The sequence below is a fragment of the Callorhinus ursinus genome, unplaced genomic scaffold (assembly GCF_003265705.2).
Source record: "Callorhinus ursinus isolate GAN/ISIS: 27379988/994484 unplaced genomic scaffold, GSC_fseal_2.0 scaffold19, whole genome shotgun sequence".
In the NCBI taxonomy this organism is placed as follows: Eukaryota; Metazoa; Chordata; class Mammalia; order Carnivora; family Otariidae; genus Callorhinus; species Callorhinus ursinus.
This window is the reverse complement of record NW_027397081.1, coordinates 31978277-32004367: the sequence shown is the minus strand read 5'-3', so window position 1 is coordinate 32004367 and position 26091 is coordinate 31978277. Positions and strand designations below refer to the sequence as shown.

Genomic DNA, 26091 nt, shown 5'->3' with positions numbered 1-26091 from the left:
AAATGAAATACCTTGCCTCCTTATCATTTTATTAAACAAAACCATTTACAGAATTAAAGAATATCAATCATGTAGAAAGGACACACTCAACATACATGGTGGCTGAGTAGTGCTAATTTCATGTGTGTCTTTCAAGGAACCAGAAACTCTTGTTTGTGAGATATAACTTAACATATATATGTATGGTATATAAATGTATACATTTAAACCTTTACTGAGTCATGTTTCTTTCCATTTATATGTTCAGTGGCTGAAATCACCAATCCAATTACATATTATAGAGTTGTAAACTTTAACCTTAAAAATGAATGTTTTGTTCATAATAAATTTTGTTTATAATTCCATGAGAATACAATGAATCTGCTTAAAAAGTTATTCATTGCAACAAATAGCTCACGGCAACACAGTTCAACTAGAAACGGTGCATTTTATACAATAAATGCTTTCTTTGTACCCTTCTCCTCTCACTTTTTAGAGGGTTGCTCTACTTCAGATGGACAAGATAGATTTATAGACAGAAAGGCCAAAGAGAAAGTAGAAGGAAGAGAACATTTAGGGGTAGTGGAGAGACAGAAATGAGGGGCTCTGTAGAAGGCCTCTGAACATGGGATGTCAAGATTTATGGCCAGAGACTGTTACAGAATGTTGAGCACACGTGAAGACTCCAAATGAACAAGAGACTTTCTCGAGTGACAACATGAATGAGTGTTATGGATGGGTCTGAAACCCTACATCCTAGGCTCCAATCCAGTGTTGCACTCTACAATTGTGCAGAACCTCAATTCCCTCATTATCAAGGAAGACATATATACCTCATTAGCTTTACATAACATTTTGAGTTGCTAATTATAAGTGTAAATTGTATTTCAGTATGTGTGCTTATACTTGTGGACATTTTATTCTTATAGAATCACTGGCCCACAGGAATTATAGTTCAATGGAAATAGGGCTGGGCTTGGAGCCAGAAAACCTGACTGGAATCCTGGTTAAGCCACAGACCTAGTTGTATAATTTGGTGAAACTTTTATCTGTAAGCCTCAGAAGAATAGAGATAATAGTCATCTTACAGTGTGTTATGAAGCTTTTATAAAATAACGTAGTTGTCCCACAGGACTCCCCAGTAAAATTGAAGAGGTGAAAGATAGAAGCATCGGAAAGCGGTGTGGCCAAACTATATGGGTTAGCAAGCATCTCAGGCTTGAATACCTACTAGTTCATGCAGGTAATATAAAGGTGTGAAGTAGTAAAGCTGTGGTGATTTACAGAGTACTGGCCCTGAAGGGCATAGACTTTTGAAGCTCCAACTGATTGTTGTTATGTAAAAAATGTAGGCTTAGATTTTCTGATTTTTAAAGAGATGCCAGGAATGTGGATGTAAAGCTTTGTTTTCAAAATGATGGCAAATATTTGAGAATGTTAAAAGATTGTTGGACCAAACAACATAACCATGGATGTCGTTAGTGGGTACTGGTTTGTGATCTTTGAGTTCCGGTGAATTTTAGGGGAGGGCTTCAATTTTTCTTTCCTTCTAGCTGAAGAAAACCTGTTGGTTGAGGAAACTCTTACAAATATCTGAGGTTCTTGTCTCCAACTCAACTTCTTAATTTACCTTACAAGTAAACAGGCTCCATTAAAAACAAACAAACAAACAAAAACACAGGAGAGCTCAGCCAAATATAAGGTGTTGAAAGGAAGTTGCCATATTTCATCTGGAACAATGAGTGGACAGAGGATATATTGGCTCTGTGTGTAAAGTAAGGATGATTGAATGTGACCAGGAAGTGGCCAAGAACATGAATATTTAAAAGAAGTCATCTAAGTCCATCATCTCTCATGGTTCGTCTCCCCCTCCAACTTACTCCCCTTCATTCTTCCCCTCCTGCTATCTTCTTCTTCTTTTTTTTTCCTTAACATATATTGCATTATTTGTTTCAGAGGTACAGATGGGTTCTAGAGGGGAGGGGGATGGGGGGATGGGTTAGCCTGGTGATGGGTATTAAAGAGGGCACATTCTGCGTGGAGCACTGGGTGTTATGCACAAACAATGAATCATGGAATACTACATCAAAAGCTAATGAGGTAATGTATGTTGATTAACATAACAATAAAAATTAAAAAAAAATTTTAAGAAAAAAAAAGAAGTCATCTAAGATAGGCTCACTGGGGCATCAGAAAAAAAAAAAAAACTTCATTTGTTTTTACCCACTGTCCAGCATCTTTTAGTTTGAAATCCTCAGGTATGGGACCAATTGTAGTCAGTATAGTCAGGTCTTTGTGAATATGAAACACTTCACTGAAATCTTATTGTCTGAACATTTTCGTCCTGATCTCTATTTTTTGTTTTAGTTTTTGGAGCATCATCTCGGGGGAGGAGTGTTCTCTGCTGCTGCTTCATCCTAGCGAGAGAAGCCACATACTTATGTTGAGGTAGGATTTGACAAACACTTCTTGAAACATAGGTTAAATCTATTAGAATCAACTATTGGAAAAGTCAAATTCCTCATAGTGTGAGGAATCATTTATTACAGAGTAGATTGGAGCGGTTATGTGGTGGGGAGTAGCAATTGCAAAAAAAAGGAGAGATCAGATCTGTTGGGTTCTGACTCTGCTCTAAACCTTATGCTATTTGATCTCTTTTGGGAATTTCATTCAGATATGTAGATTTCTGGACCCATTCCAATTCAACAGAGGAATCTCTGTGTGTAAACTGCTTGTTTCTTTCCTCATAGATGATAGGTGAAGGGCTTAATAAAAAATAAAAATTAAAAAAATAAACTTTCTGTTGTCTAGATAAGTACTTTATATTATATATCTCTGTAAATTATATATCACATTTTTATCCATATATTTTATGCATCTACATATTTATCATATCTGTATATTATCTATATTATCTACATATTACTATATTATCTACATATTACTATATTACATATCTGTATATTATCTATATTATCTATATATATCTATATTATCTACATATTACTATCTATATTATCTACATATTATCTATATATTACTATGTATTATCTATATATCTATTATAATTTATATTAACATTTATATATTATATAATATATACATACATATTTATATATGTATATTTTAGATTATACATTTATATATTATAATATATTATACATGATATTACATATTATGTATACATTTATATATTATATATTATGTAATATCTATCTAATATCTAATATCTAGATATTACATATCTATCTATATCTTTACATTTTCATAGAATTCTCCCACTTGGGTTTTTTTCCTCTTCCAAAAGCCACCTTGAATTGATGGTTTTACTCTGTATTCAAGTTCAGATAGTGTAGTGGTTGAACTCTGAAGTTGCACTTCTGGATAAGTCTGATTTTCTAAACCTCAATATCCTGACGTGTAAAATGGGTATACTAATTAGATACCTCATGTATTATTAAATAGTACTTAATATAATAGTAGCTGTTATTATTATTAGTTCTTTATATCAACTGTGGAAAATAGGTATTACCTAAATTTTACAGATGTGAAAACAAGGAATGGCAATAACAAGAAAGTACAACAATCTTAAAAGACTTTTAATTTTTCTTCAGAAGCAGTACCTCTCATGGGAAGTTATAGATTCTCATTGAATCTTCTATCCCTAGTTAAGGAATAGAGTTTCCACCAAGACTGATAATTTTCCAGTTGACCATTTGCCAGAACTAGGCTAATGGAGCACTGGGCTTCTTGATTTGGCTAAAAAACGCAGTACAAAATATAAATATAATAGGTGCTCATTCTCAGGTGCAAAATCAAATTAAAAATGAGAATCTTCCGTGTTGCTAGGACTGCTGGGTAAGACAGCAAGGATGAAAAAACATAGTTTCAAATACCAGGCTTTCAAAATTTTTATTCAATGGGGGAGGAAAACAACACTACTAGATATACCTGTTTCAAGCTTTTTGCATTTTTTAAAAAAATTCTAAAAAACAATTTCACAGGGGTTAATTCTCTGTAGTAGACAGCCTGACTGGCAGCCAGTGTCTCCCCAACACTTCAGAAGAGAGAAAACTTATTATTTTTGAAACTGACCCACTTTAAAAAGGAAGAGGCTATAACCTCTAAGCAAACATGGAACTAAAAGAGGAAGGGGAACTGGACCAGGAGAGAGGTCAAGACCACATTTCCTTCTTCAGCTCATCTAGTTGCCCTTTGATGAGGTGTAATATCTCTTTGAGCTTCATTTTCTGTGCTTCTTTTGAATATGGTCATAATAAAATGTTTGCTTTCCATCCAAGATGCTTTTCCAGATGAAATAATGCACGTGAGAGAGTGATTGTCGAAGCTTTGCAAATGGTAGAATCAATAAAAATATAAGGAATTTTTAATATTTCAGCTGCAGCTTGGAAAAAATGAAAAAAAAAGACATGCTAGATTAAATTGTTGTTCTAATGGCAAAAGATTCCATACGCATTATTTAGGGGCATAGGTTGAATTACTATTTCTGTTTCATTAAAAAATCTAATAGCTATTTTATTTTTATTTCTGATGCTTTCAACCTCAAAGATATTTGAGCCTTGTTATGAGACAGTAATCCTATAGGAAATATATGTTAATAGATAAGTAGAAGAAATAGTATGAAATAGGAAGGAATATCTTCAAATATTTGCACTTTAAATTTCCTTAAATTTTAAAAATTCTTACTAAGCTAAGAATCTTATTTACTAAAAACTCTCCATAGAGCCTAATAGATCTTTCATGTGATATTTTAATAAAGAGATGATGTTGTTTAGGAGCAGCAGAACTAAGGAATGTTTGGACCTACAGTTTTCAGCAAAGCCTCTCCAATGTTCCCTAGTCTTTAGCATGAACTTTCTGTGGCTGCCATATTTTAAAAGGTCTTCCTAAAAAGGTGAAATTATTTCTAACTAAGAAGATTAGGGAAATGATCATGAGAAAGGAAATTTTGAGTCAGCCCTTAAAAGATGAAAAAAATCTGAAAGATGAATAACAAATCAAAGGACACACTAATGCCAACCGTATAGATAACATAAGTATTCTGACACTCATAGGAGATTTCTATCATTGATTATGTTGTCTTATCCCTCTTGTTCTGTCTTAAATTTAAGAATTATACCTAATTCAGTAGGTCTCATTTGTACAGTTTGCCTGGTCACATAGGCAATTGACAAGTACTAAAACTTTCTTTTATGTAACAGAATGCAAGAATTACCTGGATTAAGGTACTTTTAAAAAAGCATATTTCTATTGAGACACCCCTTTTTTATCTTTAAGAAAAATGAAAAAAAAAATCAAAGTTCACCAAAAGCTCCAGGGATAAGTAAAGCAGATGGTATAACCATAGTGCTCTCAGCTGAATGCTAATTCATGCTGGACTATATTAGTTCTTCCAAAACCCAACTAACTGCACCCACAGTCCTCTCAAAGGTAAAAGTCAAGGTTTGATTTTGAGTCCTTTGAAACTTCCTGAAGTTTTAAGTTCTTTACTCAAAGTGCAAAGCAGAATGGTCCCAGCCCTTTTCTGCCCTAAAGCCTATTATTTGTAAGATGTTTGGACATGTCCAACAATAAACATGAATTGTGGACTCTCAAATACATTTACTGCCTCATTTATCTTACCAAAACTCAAACAGATCCCAAAAGAATAAATACAGATTTACGTAGAAGTGTTATCAGGGCCCACTTACGGATCCAGATGCATTGATATATGCAATACTTTGAGTCTCACTGGAAAATATTTGTATCTTTTTTGGTAGCTGTGATTGGAGAGGCATTAGACTTCAGTTGTTCTCAAACTATTTCTAGTCATAGACACCATCATATACAGAATGAATGACCCTTTCAAAAATACCTTTTTATTAACCTAAATTCTAAGATCTTACTTTCCAAAAACCTCTCCCCAAAAGGCCTGTACCTGATAACAGAAATCACACCATTTCCTATGGATGAGGCATGCTTCCCTCTAACAAACAGATGTCACAGGAAGGTGTATTCTATTTATTTACTTCTTAGAGTATTGACTGATCAGCAACTTCCTAATGAGGCAATTCCCTGAGAATGGATTGGTGGGGAGTGAGCATAGACAGATAGAGGTATGCTGCAAACAGCTGGAGTACGGAAGGCCAGTGCAGCCTGGCGCTGAGTTCAGGAGTACCTGGTAGACATGTGGAAGGTGGCTTAAGAAAGAATGAAAGGAAAGAGCAGTTTCCAGTGTGTAGGAGATAAATCTTTACTTTCAAAACTCTCTGGGATCACTTCTGAGTCTTTGGATGACATTTATAAATATGTTTTTTTAATTCTTGAACAATAGTGTGGAATTAGCTAGCAAAAGATTTTGTTTACAGTAACAATCTAAAAAGTCCATCTAACCCAGAGCCACCTCCTTTGCCAAAGTTCACTTTGTACTTTTGATATAAGTATGCAGAGATTCATGGGAATGCTTATTGACCTTCAGAGCTAGAACATAGAGGAGTTGTAAAAGTACTGTACATAGGAAGCTGAAACCTTTGTTATCCTAATTGAGAAGCTGATTTGTTACATTTTCTTTCAATTGCTCTTCCTGGCAGTGAATCCAGTATGACCTTACAAAGGTCCACAATCTGCTGTGGGACTAACCCCCCCGCCCCACCCCGGGGGGCTCTCAAGCACTCTGGTGTTCTGGTTCTCTCTCTCTCTCTCCCTCTGTAGGCTGCCCTCATAAAGTGAGTTGCTGCTATGTTGATGTACATTGCTGCTATGTCTGAGTTCCTTGGATGTTGACATTTTTATTTGGAAAAGAAACAAGTCATAATAGCAGCAACAGAGTTTGGAGAAAGAACTAGCTATTAAATAATTCCTAAATGAAATGCCCTTTCAAATGACTGCAGGGACAAGAGTTATTTACTGTGGCATTTTTAATGTGATATTACATGTTTAATATTTTTTCAAGTTCTAGGTTTTCTTTTCTCATTCAATAATCTTTCCTATTTTTCTTATTTAACATATTTTAATGACATGGTCAAATGATGGTAGTTTTCCTACTTAAGGGAAATGTCTTAAGCCCCTTCCTTCTAGCTAAATTAACTTCACTGTAGTTTTTAAAATATGAAGTTCTCAAATAGATATGTAAGTACTTTTTCTGTTTTTATTGACTTTTTCATTACTTTTGTTCTCCAAAGACTTTGAAGAAAGTTTGCAACTATGAGGAGTTTCATGCAGTAACTTTGACTTGATATTTTATTTTTAGTCAACCTGTCCAATTACAACAGACTGCTCCAGACTAGGTTCCTTTTTTCTACACTAGTCTGTCTTTATTCTGAACTCTTAACACTGGAATTAAAGCCTATGATTTAAGACTGTAGATAAGATGTAAAGTTCCAAAACTGATAAACCATTGATTAAACTTCGTTCTGACTTTTGTTTCTATTTTTCTCCCCTTTACCCCAAAGAATAAGAAAGATTCCACACCTTTACCAGTGAGTAGGTTAAAGATCATTATCAATGGAGCAGAAATGCTTACTGCCATCATTTTTTTAATTAAGTTTTTTTTTGTTTAATCCCAGTACAGTTAACATACAGTGTTACAAGTGTGCAATATAGTGATTCAACACTTACATACAACTGCACAGTGCTCATCACAACAAGTGCCCTCCTTAATCCCCATCGTCTGTTTCACCTATCACTCCCCTCCCTTCTGGTAACCATCAGTTTGTTTCTGGGTAGTTAAGAGTCTGTTTCTTGGTTTGTCTCTCTTTTTCCCCCATTTGCTCATTTGTTTTGTTTCTTAAATTCCACATATCAGTGAACTCATATGATATTTTTCTCTGACTTATTTTGCTTAGCATTATACTCTCTAGCTCCATCCCTATTGTTGCAAATGGCAAGATTTCATTCTTTTTTATGGCTGAATAATATTCTATTATATATATCTTCTTTATCCATTCGTCTATTGATGGACACTTGAGCTCCTTCCATAATTTGGCTATTGACAGGGGTGCATGTATCCCTTTGAATTAGTGTTTTTGTATTTGGCAGGGGAGGAGGGGAGTTATTTGCAAATGACATATCTGATAAAGGGTTAGTATCCAAAATATATAAAGAACTTATACAATGCAACACAAAAAAAACCCAATAATACTATTAAAAACTGGACAGAAGAACAGACATTTTTCCAAAGAAGACATCCAGATGGCCAACCGACACATTAAAATTTACTCAATCTCACTTATCATCAGGCAAATGCAAACTGAAACTACAATGAGATATCATCTCATACCTGTCAGAATGGCTAAAAGAGAAAAACACAAGAAACATCAAGTGTTGGTGAGGATGTAGAGAGAAAGGAATCCTCATGCACTGTTGGTGGGTATGTAACCTGGTGCAGCCACTGTGGAAAACAGTATGGAGTTTCCTTAAAAAGTTAAAAATAGAACTCTCATTTATTTTGATTGAGAAAAAAGAATGATCAGAAGTTAATTGTGCCCCCAAACAACTCTATTTATTTTCAGAAATATGAGAATTTCATTTTAATTTTTCATAAATCCATATTTTAAAGCATAAAATGGATAACAGATTATAATTACATTATAGTTGTAGCATAATAACATCATAGTGCTAACTTCAGTGGAAGGTTAAATTCACTACTTCAATTCCATGTGAACAAATTAAGAGGAACCCACAATTTACCAGCCTCTTTGTCAGCTAAAAACACCCATCTGTTGGGGGCTCTACCAAATCAGTAACATTCTGTGGTTGACCTACAAATCAGTGCCTGGCTCGAACTCCTACATTTATATCCTCTACGACCTTGGATGAGTCACATACTCTCTTAAATCTCAGATTATCTATTTGCAAAATGAGATGATGAAATTAATTTCTTTGTTAATATGATTTTCATTGCTGATCCCTCTGAGAAGTTAATGAAAATGATAGAAAACACATGTACATGCAGACACTAAAGTATACACAGACTGTTGGGATTTAAGCTCCCTCAAATCTTGTCCTTGGACCATTGTTAAAGAAGCCATAGACCAAATGATCCTGAGAGGCCTATGTCACTCTAATGTCCTATGACTCACTGGCTCTATTTTTATTTTAAATTCTCTTAAACGGTATAATGAGAGAGGGAAAAAAAAGGAATAAGTGTATAACATAAGCAACACATATCTGGGTATTAACTATGAATTTCAATACTAGATTATGGTGATAAGCAGTTTGATATGCAGAAATAAATAAAATATATCAGCACTGACACTGCATTTTAATAGTAATGTTTTAAATGATAAATGGCTATTTATTACAACATGAATTGATTTATACATCTTCTCAAGGTACATATTTTCATTTCATTAAAAAGTTCCATAATGAAAAATATACTGATTCAAAGAACAGATTAAAACATAACGACTTCCAAATTAATACAGAAGATACTATTAATTTAACATACATATTTTGAAGATGACTTTTAAATGGGTAATTTTTACATTTAGCATGTGTACTGTTAAAATATTCAGTTGAAATTATTTTACAATTAAGTTTGATTTAATCAATAAAATAAGCTTCCTTATTTTTGTTTGAACAGTTTATCTTGAAGTATGATTTGAAGCGGTTATTATTTTGAGCAGTTAAAACAATGGAATCATCTGAATATAGCTAAGAAGAATTAAAATGCAAATTAACATTTTGAATTGTAATGTCAAATTCAATCTTAATAAAGTATAATGGAAAAGATGATTTGTTTTTCAGAACCAAGATTTTATTAAAAGCACTGGATAGAGAGGAGATGGAAAGAAAAACAAAAGAAAAATTGGTTTTGCTTATCAAATAAAAACTGCCTTTTAAAAGATAGTTAAAATTAACTGAAAATAGAGTTCAGGAAAAAATGATAAGGTTTTGGGCAGGAAATTTTGAAAGTATCACAAATTAAAGTATCACTATTTTAAGATTCATTAGTTATTTCATTAGTATTTAATACTATCCAATTTTATAATTAAATGAGTAAAATTGGAGTTGTCATTTTGTGAAATTTTTGTAGTAATAAATTAGATTACTAATAGATGTGTGGGAAATAAAAAGAGACTAAATGGTTCTTGCATTTTTCAGAAATTAAGTGGAAATACGTAAATTAAACAAAGAGGTTAAACAAAGACGATAACTACTAAGAATTTATAAAATAAATTAAATAAAAATCTGTTAAAACTTGGATTAAACCACTGTTGTTCAGATTTCCAAAATTTTTGATACATATATATCATGTTCCTTCATCTTTCAGGTAAGAAAAATGAAGTTCAGAGAGGTTAGGTAACTCACTCCACCTCAATAAAAAGTATCAGAGTACAGGTTAGAACTGCAATTTTTACCTTCAATCTTCCAGTTTCTTTCCTTTATATTTAGCCTGCATTGATGATTTTTGTTGTCTTTTGTAAAAGGTACTTAGTTACATTTTTTCTAGATTGTGTATGTACATGAGTTTGCTGTTATGTATCCATGCATGCACAGAGTTGAGTAGACATTTTCTAATCCCAGAATAATATCAGTGTAAACCCTACTTACTTAGAGATAACTCAGAATAGCAATAAGTTAAAGAAAGCTCCACATGATACATGTAATTTAACTCTATGCAAAAAGGTTTTTAAAAATATGAAAATGTTGTGAATAGCCTCTGAATGTAAGTTCAGTATTTTCTTAGTTCTTGGAAGAAATACATTTTGAGGTCTCATAGCAAAAGGGAAATAAATCACCAGACAAGAATCCAGTGCATTCAGCCCAGTTTAGATAGACAAATCAGATGATTTTTGAACAATAACCTCTTCCTTCTTCCTGGATTACCTCTACTTAGGCCAGTTGCCTCACTGCAAATATAAATTTGTTGTTCAGGAAACATCTATTAACTAAGTTACTTGTAGAGATTTTTGTAACTATACATGAATTTTATAAAATGTTTTTATTTTCATAAAATTTGTTTTAAAAATGAAGACCTGTTGAATAATAGTCATGAACAGGATTCTCTATTTAAAAGGAGAAAACTAAAAATTCTTGGGAATGTGCAAACAATAATTTGTTGACCTAACTTTTTCCAAAAAGCAACTCCTCAATGACCATCTCCCATTGCAGGGCATGGGTCTACAATGGACAGCAATCTCATAAGCTACACAATAGAGTGAGCAGGCTAAAGGTCCACAGAGGACTAGAGGATCCCAGTCTCCAGATGGGATTCCACATAAACTGCCTCCAATCTTGTCCTGGGACCATTGTTAAATGTCTTTTGGTTATTAAAAATCATATATTTATTTGGTGACCAAAATTAATTTATTAATGTTATCTACCTACATTAGAATATATGTTGTCACTATTAATGATTTTTAGCATGTACTTACCATTATGGAGAAGAATTATAATTGTACAGGGTTTTATAGTGTGCAAAGTAATTTTATAGGCACTATCACATATAAATATGAAACCTTTTGTCAAAATATTGTCTGCTGGATAGGTGAAGGGATTGAAGTTCAGAGAGTTGAAAATAGATTACTAAGCTCACAAAGCATTATTTTAGAGATGTGACACACCTATTCTTTAAAACTGTGTGGAATAATGCTGTTTGTTTTATTACATGTATTTGGGTGCTATTAACAACCATCTGAAATTGATGCTTAAGCTATCTCTGTTTAAGTAATTCACAGGTATGCATGTTTTGGTTCACTACCTGTGTATTCTTACCTGTATACCTTAACTTTTTATCCACCATGTTATTATTATTTTTTATTTTTTAGAAATTCTTAGTGATAGGACGCCTGTGTGGCTCAGTTAAGTGTCTGCCTTCAGCTCAGGTCATGATCTCAGAGTCCTGGGATTGAGCCCAGAGCCCAGCATTGTGTCAGGGTCCCTGCTCAGAAGGAAGTCTGCTTCTCCCTCTCCCTCTGCCCCCCCCACTTGTGCTCACACTTTCTCTCAAATAAATAAATAAAAATCTTTTAAAAAAAGAGATATTCTTAGTGATAATTATTCTTTAGTAAATCAAATACTACAAACATTTCAACCAAAATCAGAAATTTGACCAAGCTAAATGTAAATATTCTTTGGCTAAATTGATATGAATATTGCATAGTAGTTTCTCCCCTCAGTTTGAATTTTGTTTAATTTATAGATTTTAACCTTAGATATTCTATATTTTCTCAAGTTTTGTGGGAATTGATATGATGATACGTTTCTTAATATCCATAGTTTCAATACCTGAAATGTCATTTAGGAACTTGAATAACTTTATAATAATATTTGGTTTATAAATCATAAAATTTTTACAAAACATCTAACCATTTGTTGACATTGATCTAAGTTCTTAAAATTTTTTTCTTTGAAAAATTCTTCATGACTCTAATGCTTCAGTAAGAACACTGCATCTTTGAATCATTGTCATTATTAGGAAATGTGTAAGATTTGTGAAGATCTAAATAAATCTGACAAGTAAAAACATTTGTTCTGTATCATCCAGGCTGGTTTGATTTAATCTTATTTAAAGGAAACATTATTGTGCAGTTCTGCTAAAACTCTTTTAATAAGAATTAATTTCAAAATTTAAATATAAATTCTATGAATAATTCAATTTACACTGAACTTTTTCTTTTTGTCCAACACATGACCCAACTTAAGTGTTTTTTAATGGAAATACTTAGTGTCTATACCTTTCTTACCTTTAAATCAGGTTTAGATGATTATTTATCTTTTTTTATGTGATTAGTTTTATGTATTTATTTTATTATATTCAGTTAGCCACTGTATCATTAGTTTTTGATGTAATGTTCAATGATTCATTAGTTGTGTATAACACCCAGTGCTTATCACACACGTGCCCTCCTTAATACCCATCACCCTATTACCCCATCTTCCACACCCCTCCCCTCTGAAACCCTCAGTTTGTTTCCCAGGGTCCATAGTCTTAGGTTCCAAACCCAGCGTGGAACCAAAGATGGTTATTTTTCTTAACTTTTGGCATATAAGAATTAAAACATGAAGATAAAGTATGGTAACTTTTAAAGCATTAAGATACCATTTTTATCAGGACTATTTAGTAAATATAATAATGGAAATATTGAGAATATGAATTTATCCTCAAAATCCCAACCATTAAGAAACATTCCTTGCCAAGTCATTTGGAGCTACACTGAAGCCACAAGTAAAATCAGAGAATCTTTGACTTTTAAGGATGATATATTCATCATACTTTATATAACTCCCTAATTTCATTTGAGTAGGACTTTAGGGTATATTTTCTTTAAGATGTGTATATATTTCAAAAAGCACTGTATTGTGGTAATTTTTATAGATGTAGGAGCTATCAGTTCACCTTTTATTCCAAAGTGATATCTCTGTCAATGAAGAGGCCATTTCTCCAACTGCACAGACCATGTCAATTAATTACTTGCATGAAAATATTCTCTCAAAATATGTATATATTTCCAGTAATTAAATGAGATTCAAACCTTTAATCATAAATTTAGTAGGTGAGGAATTTTCTTTTGATCTTTGATTAATTCCTTAGCAGAGGCTCTGATGCTGGGAAATTAGTGGTATTTATATTTTGGCTTTCCCATAAAATTGACGTTTTTCCCCCAAAAGCTTTCCATAGTTTTATTAAGAATTCCAAAGATGAGGGACTTCCAGGGAACATGGAGAACCCTAAACTCACCTCATCCCATGGATACAGTTAGATAACAATCACATCAGTACAAATAACCCAGAAAATGACCTGAAGACTGAGAGAGTAAACTCCACAACTAAACGTAGAGAAGAGGCCACAGTGAAGAGGGTAGGAAGGGCAGAGAAGTGGTGGGGAGTTAAACCCCATGGGTCTGGCCCATGGAGGGAGTATGGATGTGGAGAGGGGTGAGAAACAGACTAGGGAGTCTGCACTGAGATGAATCCCCATAGCATTTGGCTTTGAAAATCAGGGGAAGAATTTTGTGAGTTCTTAAGATCAACAGGACTTAAAGTCTGGAATTTTATTAATCAGCAGGTTAGGCTCTGGGAGAACTCAGAGGGTGAGAGAGAGCTGAGTCCCTGCCCTTAAAGACACAGCACAACAAACAGCCCTCAGAGATACAGCTTAGAAGTAGCTATTTGAAAAATGTCTGGGGCATATGGGAGGGAGAGTTACTTACTAATCTCAGAGTTCACTGAGGGACTTCTCCAGGAACAAAGGAGTTAGAAGGTGTCATCTCCTCCTCTTGCCCCCCCAGCATAATCACACAGCCACCTAATGGAGCCTGTGTGGGCACAGCATTCACTACTAACTTGCTTACACTGCACCCTGCCGCCTCCAGCTGGGCTTGCCTCAGTACAGGCACTGCAAGTCTCCTCCCCCAGAAGACAGGTGTAAACCTTGCCAACAGTGCATCTCCCGACCTCCTGCAGAGGAAATGTGCACCTTGTTAGAATTGCAACCCTAGCCACCGGTAAGCTTTGTGGCCTGGCCCTGGCATGCCCTGGTCTCTGCAGCAGCTGTGTGTCCACAGTGGCAAAGGAATGGTGCATACACCTTGTGGCACTAGGCTCATGCCTTCATGCACGTTACAGAGTTGCCAAGGCCCACCAGTTCTGGGTGGCTGCAGTGCGTCCTCTGTGGAAGAAGACAAGCACAACCTTGTTAAAATTGCATGCCCCACCCACTACTTTCAAGAGCAAGAGACAGCTGACTTTCCTAACACACAGAAACAGACACAAAGAGTTAGGCAAAATAAGAAGACAGAAGAATATGTCCCAAAGGAAAGAACAGGACAAAGTCCTAGCAAGAGAGCTAATAAGGGACACAGAGATAAGTAATATGGCTGAAAGAGAATTTAAAGCAATGATCATCAGGATACTGACTGGACTTGAGAAAAGAGTGGAGGACATCAGTGAAACCCTTAACAAAATGCAGAAGAACAAATCAGAGATTAAGAATACAAAAATGGAAATTAAAAATACACTAGATGGAGTAAGTAGAAGGTTAGATGAAGCAGAGGAATGAACTAGTAAGAGAAAAAAGAATTATGCAAAGCAAGCATAGATTTAGGGAACTCAGTGATTCCATCGAGCACAATAACATTCACATTATAGGGATACTAGAAGGAGAAAAGAGGGAAAAGGGGGCTGAAAATCTATGTGAAAAAAAATGGTAGCTGAAAACTTCTGAAATCTGGGGAAGGAAACAGATATCCAGATCCAGGAGGCACGAGATTCCCCAACAACATCAACCCAATGAGGTCCACACCAAGAAACATAGTAATTAAACTGAAAAAGTAATGATTAAAAAAAAATTAAAAGCAGCAATACAAAAGAAGACAGTTATATACAAGGGAAAGTCCCTAAGGCTATCAGTGGATATTTCAACATAAATTTTGCAGGCCAGAAAGGACTGGCATAATATATTCAAAGTGCTGACAAGGAAAACTGCAGCCAAGGATACTATATCCAGCAAAGCTATTATTCGGAATAAAAGTAAAGAATTCCTCAGACAAAACAAACATAAAAAACAAAACAAAACAAAAAACCCAAAAGAAAACAAAAAACAAAAAAATAAAATCCTAAAGAAGTTCAGGACCACTAACCCCACCCAACAAGAAATAGTAAAGGGGTCTCTGAGTGGAAAGGAAAGACCATAAATGGGAGTATGGAAAGTAGGAAACACAAAAGCAGTAAAAATAAATATATCTGTAAAAATCAGTCAAGGTTTCATAAAATAAAAGGAAGTAAAATATGACACTACATACCTAAAATGTAGAGGGTGGAGAGTAAAGAATGGGTTCAAACTTAAGTGACCATTGACTTCATATAGATTGCATTTGCAGAAGATGTTATATACAAACCTATTACAAACCTATGGTAATCACAATTCAATAAAGAGTAATAGATTTGCAAAGAATAAAGAGAAAAGAATCCAAGTATAACACTAAAGAAAGCCAGCAAACTGAAAGAAAAGGATCAGAGGAAAACTACAAAAATTACCACAAAACAAGTAACAATATGGCAATAAATAAATATCTATCAATAATTACTTGGAATGTAAATGGACTAAGTGCTCCAATCAAAAGACATGGGTGTGGGGATGGATTAAAAAACAAAAGTCATCTCTATGCTGTCTAGAAGAGAGTCATTTCAGAACTAAAGAAACCTGCAGAATGAAAGTGAGGGGATAGAAAAACAACTATAATGCAAATGGATGTTAAAAGAAAACTAAGGTAGCAATAGTTATATTGGACAAAACAGACTTTAAATAATGACTGTAACAAGAAACAAAGAAAGACACTATATACTAATAAAGGGACAATCCATCAAAAAGATGTTACAGTTGTAAATATTTATATGCCCAACATGGGAGTACTCATATACATAAAATATTTAATAATGAACCTAAAGGAACTAATTGATAATACAATAACAGTAGGGGACATTAACACCCCACTTACATCAATGGTCAGATCATCCAAACAGAAAACAAATAAGGAAACAATGGCTTTGAATGATACACTGGATCAGATGGATCTAACAGGTATATTCAGAACATTCTATCCTAAAACAGCAGAATACACATTCTTTTCAAGTGCACATGGAACATTCTCCAGACCAGATCACATACTAGGCCACAAACAAGTCTTAACAAATTCAAAAAGATCAAAGTTATACCATGCATCTTTTCTGACCACAACACTATGAAACTGAAACCAATCACAAGAAAAATGTGGAAAGAGCACAAATACATGGAGGTTAAATAACATGCCACTGTTGAATCACAGACCTGTACCTCTGAAACAATTAATACACTATATGTGAAAAAAAAAGAGAAGATAGTAGGAAGGGAAAAATGAAGGGGGGAAATTGGATGGGGAGACGAACCATGAGAGACTATGGACTCTGAGAAACAAACTGAGGGTTCTAGAGGGGAGGGGGTTGGGGCGATGGGTTAGCCTGGTGATGGGTATTAAAGAGGGCATGTACTGAAAGGAGCACTGGGTGTTATATGCAAACAATGAATCATGGAATGCTACATCAAAAACTAATGATGTAATGTATGGTGATTAACATAACAATAAAAATTAAAAAAAACTAATGATGTATGGTGATTAACATAACATAATAAAATTTAAAAAATGTAAAAAAAAATAAGTAACATGCCACTAAACAACTAATGGATCACCCAAGAAATCAAAGAAGAAATTAAAAATTACATAGAAACGAATAAGTGAAAACACAATAGTCCAAAATCTTTGGGATGCAGCAAAAGTGATTCTAACAGGGAAGTTTATAGCAATACGGGCCTACCTCAAGAATCAAGAAAAATTTCAAATAAAAAACCTTACAAATAAAGAACAAATAAACAACCTTACAAAAAGAACAAATAAAACCCAAACCAGCAGAAGGAGATAAATAATAAAAGCAAAAAGGGAAATCAAGAAAATAATACCATTTACAATTTCACCAAAAATAATAAGATGCTTAGGAATAAACTTAACCAAAGAGGTGAAAAACCTATACTCTGAACACTATAAAACACTGATGAAAGAAATCGAAGATACAAAGAAATGGAAAGACATACCACGGCCTTGGATTGGAAGGACAAATTTTGTTAAAATGCCCACATTACTCAAAGCAATCTATACATTTAATGCATTCTTTATCAAAATACCAACAGAATTTTTTACAGAACTAGAACAATTGTAAAATTGTATGGAACCACAAAAGACTCCAAATAGCCAAAACAGTAAAAAAAAAAAAAAAAAAAAAAAAGTAAAGCTGGAGGCATCACAGTTCCAGATTTCAAGTTATATCAAAAGCAATAGTAATCAAAACAATATGGTTCTGGCACAAAAATAGACACATAGATCAATGGTAGAGAATAGAAAATCAGAAATAAGCCCACAATTATGTGGTCAATTAATCTTCAACAAAGCAGGAAAGAATATTCAATGGGAAAAAGATACTCTCTTCAACAAATGGTGTTGGAAAACTGGACAGCCACATGCAAAAGAATGAAACTGGACCACTTTCTTACACTGTACACAAAAATAAATTCAAAATGGATTAAAGACCTAAATGTGAGACCTGAAACCATAAAAATCCTAGAAGAGAGGATAGGCAGTAATTTCTCTGATATCAGCCGTACGTAACATCTTTCTAGATATGTCATCTGAGGTATGGGAACCAAAAGCAAAAACAAACTATTGGGACTACCTCAAAATAAAAAGTTTCTGCACAGCAAAGGAAACAACTAACAAAGCTAAAAGACAACCTATGGAATGGAAGAAGATATTTGTAAATGCTCAATATCAATTAGGGAAATGCAAATAAAAAAAAAACTACAATGAATTCGTGTTTTTGTATTCTTTGGGTAAATACCTAGTAGTGTAATTGCTGGATCGTAAGGTAGTTCTATTCTTAACTTTTTGAGGAACCTCCATACTGCTTTCCAGACTATGCACCCATTTGCATTCCCACCAACACCAGTTTGCATTCCCACCAACCATACACCAGTTTGCAGGAGGGTTTCCCTTTCTCCACATTCTCCCTAACACCTGTTGTTTCTTGTATTGTTGATTTTAGCCATTCTGACGGGTGTGAGGTGTTTATAGCAGCATTATCTACAATAGTCAAACTGTGGAAACAGACTAAGTATCCATCGACTAATGAATGGATAAAGAAGAGATGGTATACTATGGAATATTATTCAGCCATAAAAAAGGTCAAAATCTTGCCATTTGCAGCAATGTGAGTGGAGCTAGAGAGTATTATGCTAAGAGAAATAGGTCAGTCATAGAAAGACAAATACAATATGATTTCACTCATATGTGGAATTTAAGAAATAAAACAAAGGAGCATAGGTGAAAAAAGAGAGAGGCAAACCAAGAAACATACTTTTAACTAAGGAAAACAAAATGACATTAGAAGAAGGGAGGCAGGTGGGAGGATGAGTTAAATAAGTGATGGGGATTAAAGAGTACAATTATCATGATGAGCAGTGAGTGATAGATAATGTTAAATCACTATATTATGCACCTGAACTAATGTAACACTCTCTGTTAACTATACTGGCATTAAAACAAAAACTTTAAAAAAATTAAAAAGATGATTCATCTTGAGGAAGTTTAAACAGGCAGCACATTTACTAAGTTTCTTCATTTCTCTCAATACGTATTCCAGGAAAAATAATTTAATTAGAAAAATGTGACAAACTTATTTTTGCAAGAGCAATGGTGCAAAATATGTATTTATTGAAATATATATATATTTTTTGGCATCTGACCTGTTTCCTGGTCAGTTGGAAGCAGCCAATTTGCTCAAAGAATTAGGATCATCACAGCAGAAATGCTTTATAAAAAACTCAGTGTTGAGCTTCTGATTTCCACAATTGTTCTTTGAAATCCAGAGCAAAGTCTGGAGAATTGGGTTTTCCCACACAAGAGAAAGGGGTCTTCTAAATCTCAAAAGTATCCCTGAGAGGTAGACTCAAACAGAGAGTTGATAGAAATAGGTGAAGGGAAGGAACTCAGCTGAAGACCCATGGGAAGCCTCTGACAGCAAGAGGTAGTGAGAAGCTTCCGTGATTCAGAAGAATGAAAAGGTAAGTCAAGGAGGTCAGATGACAGTGTGTTAGTTTTGAAGGAGTTGGGATAGGCAACAGAACATCCAGACAAGTAAGGGGAAGTCCAATAAAATCATGAATTTTGTGCATGGATGTAAAGTCTACAAGCATCTCAGAGAAGCCTGGATTCAGCATAGTTCCAGTTGGGTGGGGGCTGAGCAGATAGCCGTGGGCCGTGACTCTCCTGAAGGTGCAAGGTAACTAAATACAGAGGCCACATAGGGAAAGCAGCTGAGCCTAAGAAGGAGTTGTGGAACCAGCAAGAAATGGAAAGTATCAAGGCAGACAAGTCACAGCACCCTGCAGTACTGGAAAGAGAGAACAGATGAGTCTATGAGCCATAGACTTGAATATGAGGTAACAGCAGTGGGTTCTATGACCAGGCATGGCAAGGGACTAGTGATGCCAGTGAGGACCAAGAGAAAAAAAAAACCCCTTCCTACCACCACTGTTTCAATATAATAAGCTTCTTCTTTCTAGCTTCTGTTGGTTAGTGGAAGTCAAAAGAAAGAAGAGCCCTTGATGGAAACTGAATGAGGTAATCCAAATAAGGGTCTTTGAAACTAAGAGATGGATATATTCTTCACTGCCGGGTTTGCTCCACATTGTATCACTCACCAGCCTTCCTTCCTTAACTCCCCACACTTGGTGAAGAAGTCATGAAGAAGTCTTCATAAAGAAGACATCAAGACCCCTTACAGAGAATAAAGCACTTTTTTTGTGGGTGCCATTTTGTAATTATACTAGATAATGGCATCTGAAGAAGGATCCATACAAATGATATGTTTTTTATTAGTTTAACACAGCTGTTTCCCCTTCCTATTTGCTGATTCCTGAGCTGTTTTAGTCTTACCTTTGTGCATAGACCAGGTGATCTTGAGGTTCAATAGACATGCAAAGGTAGGGGGTACTGGTGGAGGGACAGAGATGTTTGGATAGATAGGATTCTGGAACTTGGTAAACTAAATTTCCTAATTTTTATTGTCTTTCTTGATGAAAAATTTGAAATTTCAACACAGCAGAATAAATAGACATCTGATTTAGTGTTTGACAATTTATATGGTGTATTTCACTTACTTTCCCAAGTTCTGTCAATGCTTCTAAGTTATGTTTCTTTGAAACCTCTGGAAAATTAGGGAAGAGGTCATGATAATCTTCAACTCTTTATGTTTATGACCATTTTTCACCAAAATATTGTAACTTCCTCAAAAATGTTCTCCCTGCCTCCAGGATTAGGCATCTCCAACTCTATTCTCCATAGTTCAGTGAGAATGAGTTTTCTTACCAATCTGAATTATGCTGTTCTCCTGCTTACAACATCATCAAGACGACACAACTTAATACCATGTACAAGACCTCTGATGCTCTGGACCTTGTTTTCTTCCTTAGCCTCATCATCAGCCCCACCTTATACTCTCTCTCACCATCAGGTCTATACATATGCCATTATGTCCTGTTTGAAATACTCTTCTTCTCTTCCTGTCTGTGGCATCTTCTGACTACATGCTCAGCTAATTTTTAAATCACTTTTAGATCATGGCTCAGATCTTTTTTCCAAGATGCCTTTGCCCACTCTTAAATCAAACTAGGTTCTTCCCATAGATGCCCCAATAGCTTCCTGTACCTCCTCCATCATTGCACTTATTATACAGTGTTATAACTATTTACCTGTTTCTAGTCTCCATCCAACTGTAAGCTTAGAGAAAGTATGAACTGTTTAAAGTATTCACTGGTTATGTCCACAATCTGGCAGAGCAACTGGCACACACACAGGGAATGCTTTATAACTAGTTGTTGAAGAATAAAATGATGCCTAAAGCAAGACTCTTCAACTTTGAAAAAAAAGTTTGTTGTTGTTCTTGTTGTGTTTCAGGGCCTATTTTTCTTCTATTAACATAAATGACTTAGAGTTGGATACCATTTTGATGTAAACTATTAACAGGAAATTTGTAGTTTCAGAGTTGAAAGGGATAATTTGGTCCTATCCTTTTCCATTTCTTTCTCTCTTCCCTCCATTTCCCTCCCCTCCACTCCCCACCGCTTTCTTTTTAAGTGTTAAGACATCCATTTGAGAGCTAAACAGAGTTAAAGATAAGTATTTTTTTTTAAACCATGTAGCCTCGTTAGAAAATGAAGAACTTAAAAAGCAGAAAGCAAGCCTATGAGCATATTTATGTTTTATATGCGTGGATAGTGAGTGATAATTTCTCTAACATTTAACATTATTATCCCTGTAACATAACCACCCATGTTTTGTACTACTAGCATAATTGCTTGCTAAATAAGGGAAAATATTTAAGATATTATTTAGAGGAGGGCGCCTGGGTGGCTCAGTTGGTTAAGCGACTGCCTTTGGCTCAGGTCATGATCCTGGAGTCCCGGGATTGAGTCCCGCATCGGGCTCCCTGCTCGGCGGGGATTCTGCTTCTCCCTCTGATCCTCTTCCCTCTCGTGCTCTCTATCTCTCATTCTCTCTCTCTCTCAAATAAATAAAAATAAAATCTTTAAAAAAAAAGATATTATTTAGAGGAGCTCTCCATCCTTTTGTAAGTCATATTTACTCCTTTCAAAGAAATTTTATATTTTTCTTTTATTTTTTTCCAAGTTACAATGAAAAGCTTCTTTGTAAACTCTGTTCTGATTTTTCTTGTGAATATGCATGTATCAGAAAAGTTAAAATGCACAGAATACTCAGGTCATAAGAAGATAATTTATTAAAGTGATGAGTTCTAAAGACTGCCACATGAAAATCTCTTTCTATTCTTACTTATATCAAATAAAGAGCTTGCCACTTTAAATAAATCTGATTAGTATTTTTACCCTATGGAGAACATACCTCTGTTTTGTTTTCTTCATGTTGCAAAGCTGCATATCTCTCTTTTGATAAGAATATGGTATGCTTGTAATAATTTTCCATAAATGTTTTGGTCTTGCTCATGAATTTTGAAGTCCTCAGAAGACTTACTTTTGTATAATATATTATGACCTCAAATCTCTAGTTCTTAACCTAGTTTAGGAAAGCTATGATAGATATCCATTGATTATTTTGCCATTAAATTTTCTTTTTGTATCTACCAAGTTAAAACTGCATCAGATCAGTGTGGACAGAGTTGTTATGCTGTTCAGCAGCTCAAACTGATATGCTTTTCAAAAATAAAACATGAAGAAATCAAAACAACTATTTCCTAATTGGAATACAGTTTGGTGGAGAAGTACTTTAAAATATAACCTTTTCTAGAGGTGGCTAGTAAAAGGTATCTTTAGTGGCAAAAATTTTAAAATCACTGCTTTCTATAAATTATAAAAAAAACCCTTCATAGGTAAGTAAATATCATAGAAAAAGAGATGTTAAATTTTATATATAATTGACTAGAGAAAAAAATTAAAGTGAGTTTCACTTAGAGTAATTTATGTTTGCTAAATTGGATAATCAGCATTTGATGTATTAAGAGAAATTTCAAAAGATTATAAAAATAGGCTTCAAAAATTATTTACAATACCAATTAAATATTTTGCTCATATCTATCTGAATATTGACCATGATGCTGATATCACATCTCAGAAGTCATACCATACATTTTCTTTAAAACAATGCATGGGGTATGCTTCTTTTAAAAAAAAACAATAAAATGGAATGAGTATGGTTTCTTAGCTGCTTAATTCAGCTTTCTCTGAAAGTGCTTTGTCAGTTAAAGCTTTCAACCAGCTTAAACTAAGTAATGCTGTCCCTATTTTTCCATGAGTGGAAAGAGAGCAAACAAACGCATGTTTCACAGTAAGGTCAGCATGACATAAAGTAACAAAAGCCAGTAAATTGAACATGAGGTTGACATTCTGGGACTAATCCAACAGTTCTCCAACAGTCTTCCAAACTGCACAGCTGCATAAAGCTGTAGACAAGCCTGGGCGCAGCCTCCAGGCATGTGGTCAGAGCTCTGTCTCAAAATGTGATCAATTTCAAGGAGAAGAGATCACTTTGTGTTTTTCTTTGGCTACAGGATATTTAGATAATGAACATATTAAGTCACTGGTATTATGAACTGCTTTTTTACTTACCACCAAAATCCCCCAATTCTTAAATCTTCTCCAATGTAAAGGAGGACAAATTATTAAAGGAAACTACTCTTGTTTTCTTATTTTCAAAATTTTAAGGGCCACAGTACAGATTCTATTAGCCCCAGGTAAATCATGGTCTGTAGGGACTTTTTCCTGAGTTTAAAAAGGGATGTAATCCAACTTGAATGCAATTATCTACGCCCAGTTCATATTATGGATTCATATGGATGTAGACACATCCAGGCTAGATTACTTTCTACAGTACAGGGTGAGTCATTTATTTTACTGCTTTTTATTCAATTTTTTGATTTGATAAAGAGCAAGGAGTGTGGAATAATGGTACATTAAATAGATGTCAAATGCTAGGTAGAGATAGAGAATGTCCTTTCACCAAACCTCGAGTAAGGAAAATACAGTGAAATCAGAGGCTGAGTGATACTCTTTTCACTAAAATCATTACATGACTTAGTCTAGTGAGAATAAGCAATTTAGAACTTGGCAAATTTTTGCTAGATTATCTGGCTATGTATTTCCTATAAAATTTAAGAGTTGAAGGAATTCCCTACATCTAATGGTTATCTAAAAGTCTCTTCCTTCGGTTGTCTGCTTGTTCATTTTACTATATCAGTGGAGATGTGATTGTTGAATTTTTTAATACAAAAATGAATTATCTTTAAATTTGAAAAAAAATGTTCAAGTTTTAAGTACTTATACACGATGCCCCGGAGATTGTGAAGATATTGAAAGGATTCATACTCTTCCTGAAATCTGGTTGTGTAAAGGATAAGTGTAGATTAGAGAAATTGCTTAGGTATTCACAGCAAAACCTCTAGAAATGTAATAGCAATCTCACCAAAGGAATGCAAGATGCCAGATCAAGGCAGACATGAAGGTCTAATCTGGGCATTTTGTATCTAACCTTCTTAAGGACAGGAATGTTAATTTTTGGGTTGATAATTTCATCATGATTTCTAGACCCATTCTTCCCTTTTGTTAAATTATTACAATAAAAATAGTCTGAGCATGTAGTATATTGCATAGATTTTTGGAGGGTCTGTGTTCTAGTCAAGCTCTCTATTTTAGAGATAACTTTAAAAATGTCAAAATCAGTACCATTATTCTTAATATTATAATGAAAGGGTGATAGGCTCTTTAGATTTCTGATAAAATAGGGCTCAAACTCAAAAGAGTATATCTTTACAGATGAAGAAATTGAATACTTCTAGTAATCTCAGATGAAATCCATCAAATATTTGTGTGTGCGTAGAGACAGCAACAAAGCAACTATATTTTCTAGATTCCTTCTTTTCACTATAGAATATGCTGGATTAATTTGATAAAATAATAGCCAGAATTATGGCTTAATGAGAACATAATAATAGCAGTTACTATTTCTGAATACTTGTATACTTTTTGTTTTCATTTCTATTAATTGCAAACAATTGGGCAAAGTCAGGTTTAATCTGAAAGGTTAAATGACTTGCTTGAGCTCATTCAATTAGTAAATGACAGAGAAGGGCCATAAGCCTGGGTCAACTCTTCTACAGTAAGCATCAGGAAATATATCACCATAATGGATGATTTAGAAGTTACAGGTTGACATGCCATGGATATTTGAAAGGCACTGTTTTGGTAGAAAACATATTGCTACCATATTTGCATATAATCTGTGTAATATTTTAATGTAAATATGAAAAATAATAGTACTGCCTAATTAAAAAGTGCCATGTTTTTAATAAAAACAACAAAAAATGCTACATAACAACTGAATCAATTAGGTTCGACTCAAATGGCTTCTCAAGCCTTTTTTAGGGACATATTTTTAACTCAATAATGTAGTTTGGTATCCTTCAAGTATTTTCTCATATATAACCTGTCTTCTTATGATTAATTTCCTTTTAGAGCTACCAGAAAGAACATGACCTGTAAAGTGAAGATAAAGGTTATGATGACTGCACAGGAATGGAGACATTAGTATGCAGGAATTTGTAAAGGAAGATTCAGAAACAAGATATCTTCCATTTGATGATGTTATGTTCTTTTTCAAAAGCTTTTCTTCTTTTTTTTAAAGTTTAGCCTGAAATTTTAAATCCTTGTATTTAGACATCTACACTGTAAATCAAGATCAACATCAAGAATACCAAACATTATTATTAGGAGGTTGCAAAACAACAATAACCACAACAGCAAACCCAAACCTTTTGGCCACCACATTCTGTTCCCCCACAATTGAATGAAATAAAAATAAATAAATTATGTTGGAAATTAAATATGTGCAGGTAAAAAAGGGTTTTTGTCATCAAAATATTGTTTTAAAGTAACAAGAACCAGATAAAATGATCATATCATCAACTGTTCTCTATTACTCGAATGTGAAAGTTTTCTTTTTTTGGATATACCTACATTCATTTACTTGTTACATAATCCCTACAGTGGTAGACTGC

General features: G+C 34.2%; 1 long non-coding RNA gene across 1 annotated transcript; it reads left to right on the top strand.

Annotated features, from left to right (window-relative positions):
* Positions 1-1440: 1440 nt before the first annotated feature.
* LOC141374597 (uncharacterized) lies at positions 1441-25821 on the top strand. Its single transcript, XR_012381611.1, has 3 exons — positions 1441-1836; positions 2347-2427; positions 25550-25821. It is a non-coding gene; the product is annotated as an uncharacterized lncRNA (long non-coding RNA).
* The last annotated feature ends 270 nt before the right edge of the window (positions 25822-26091 follow it).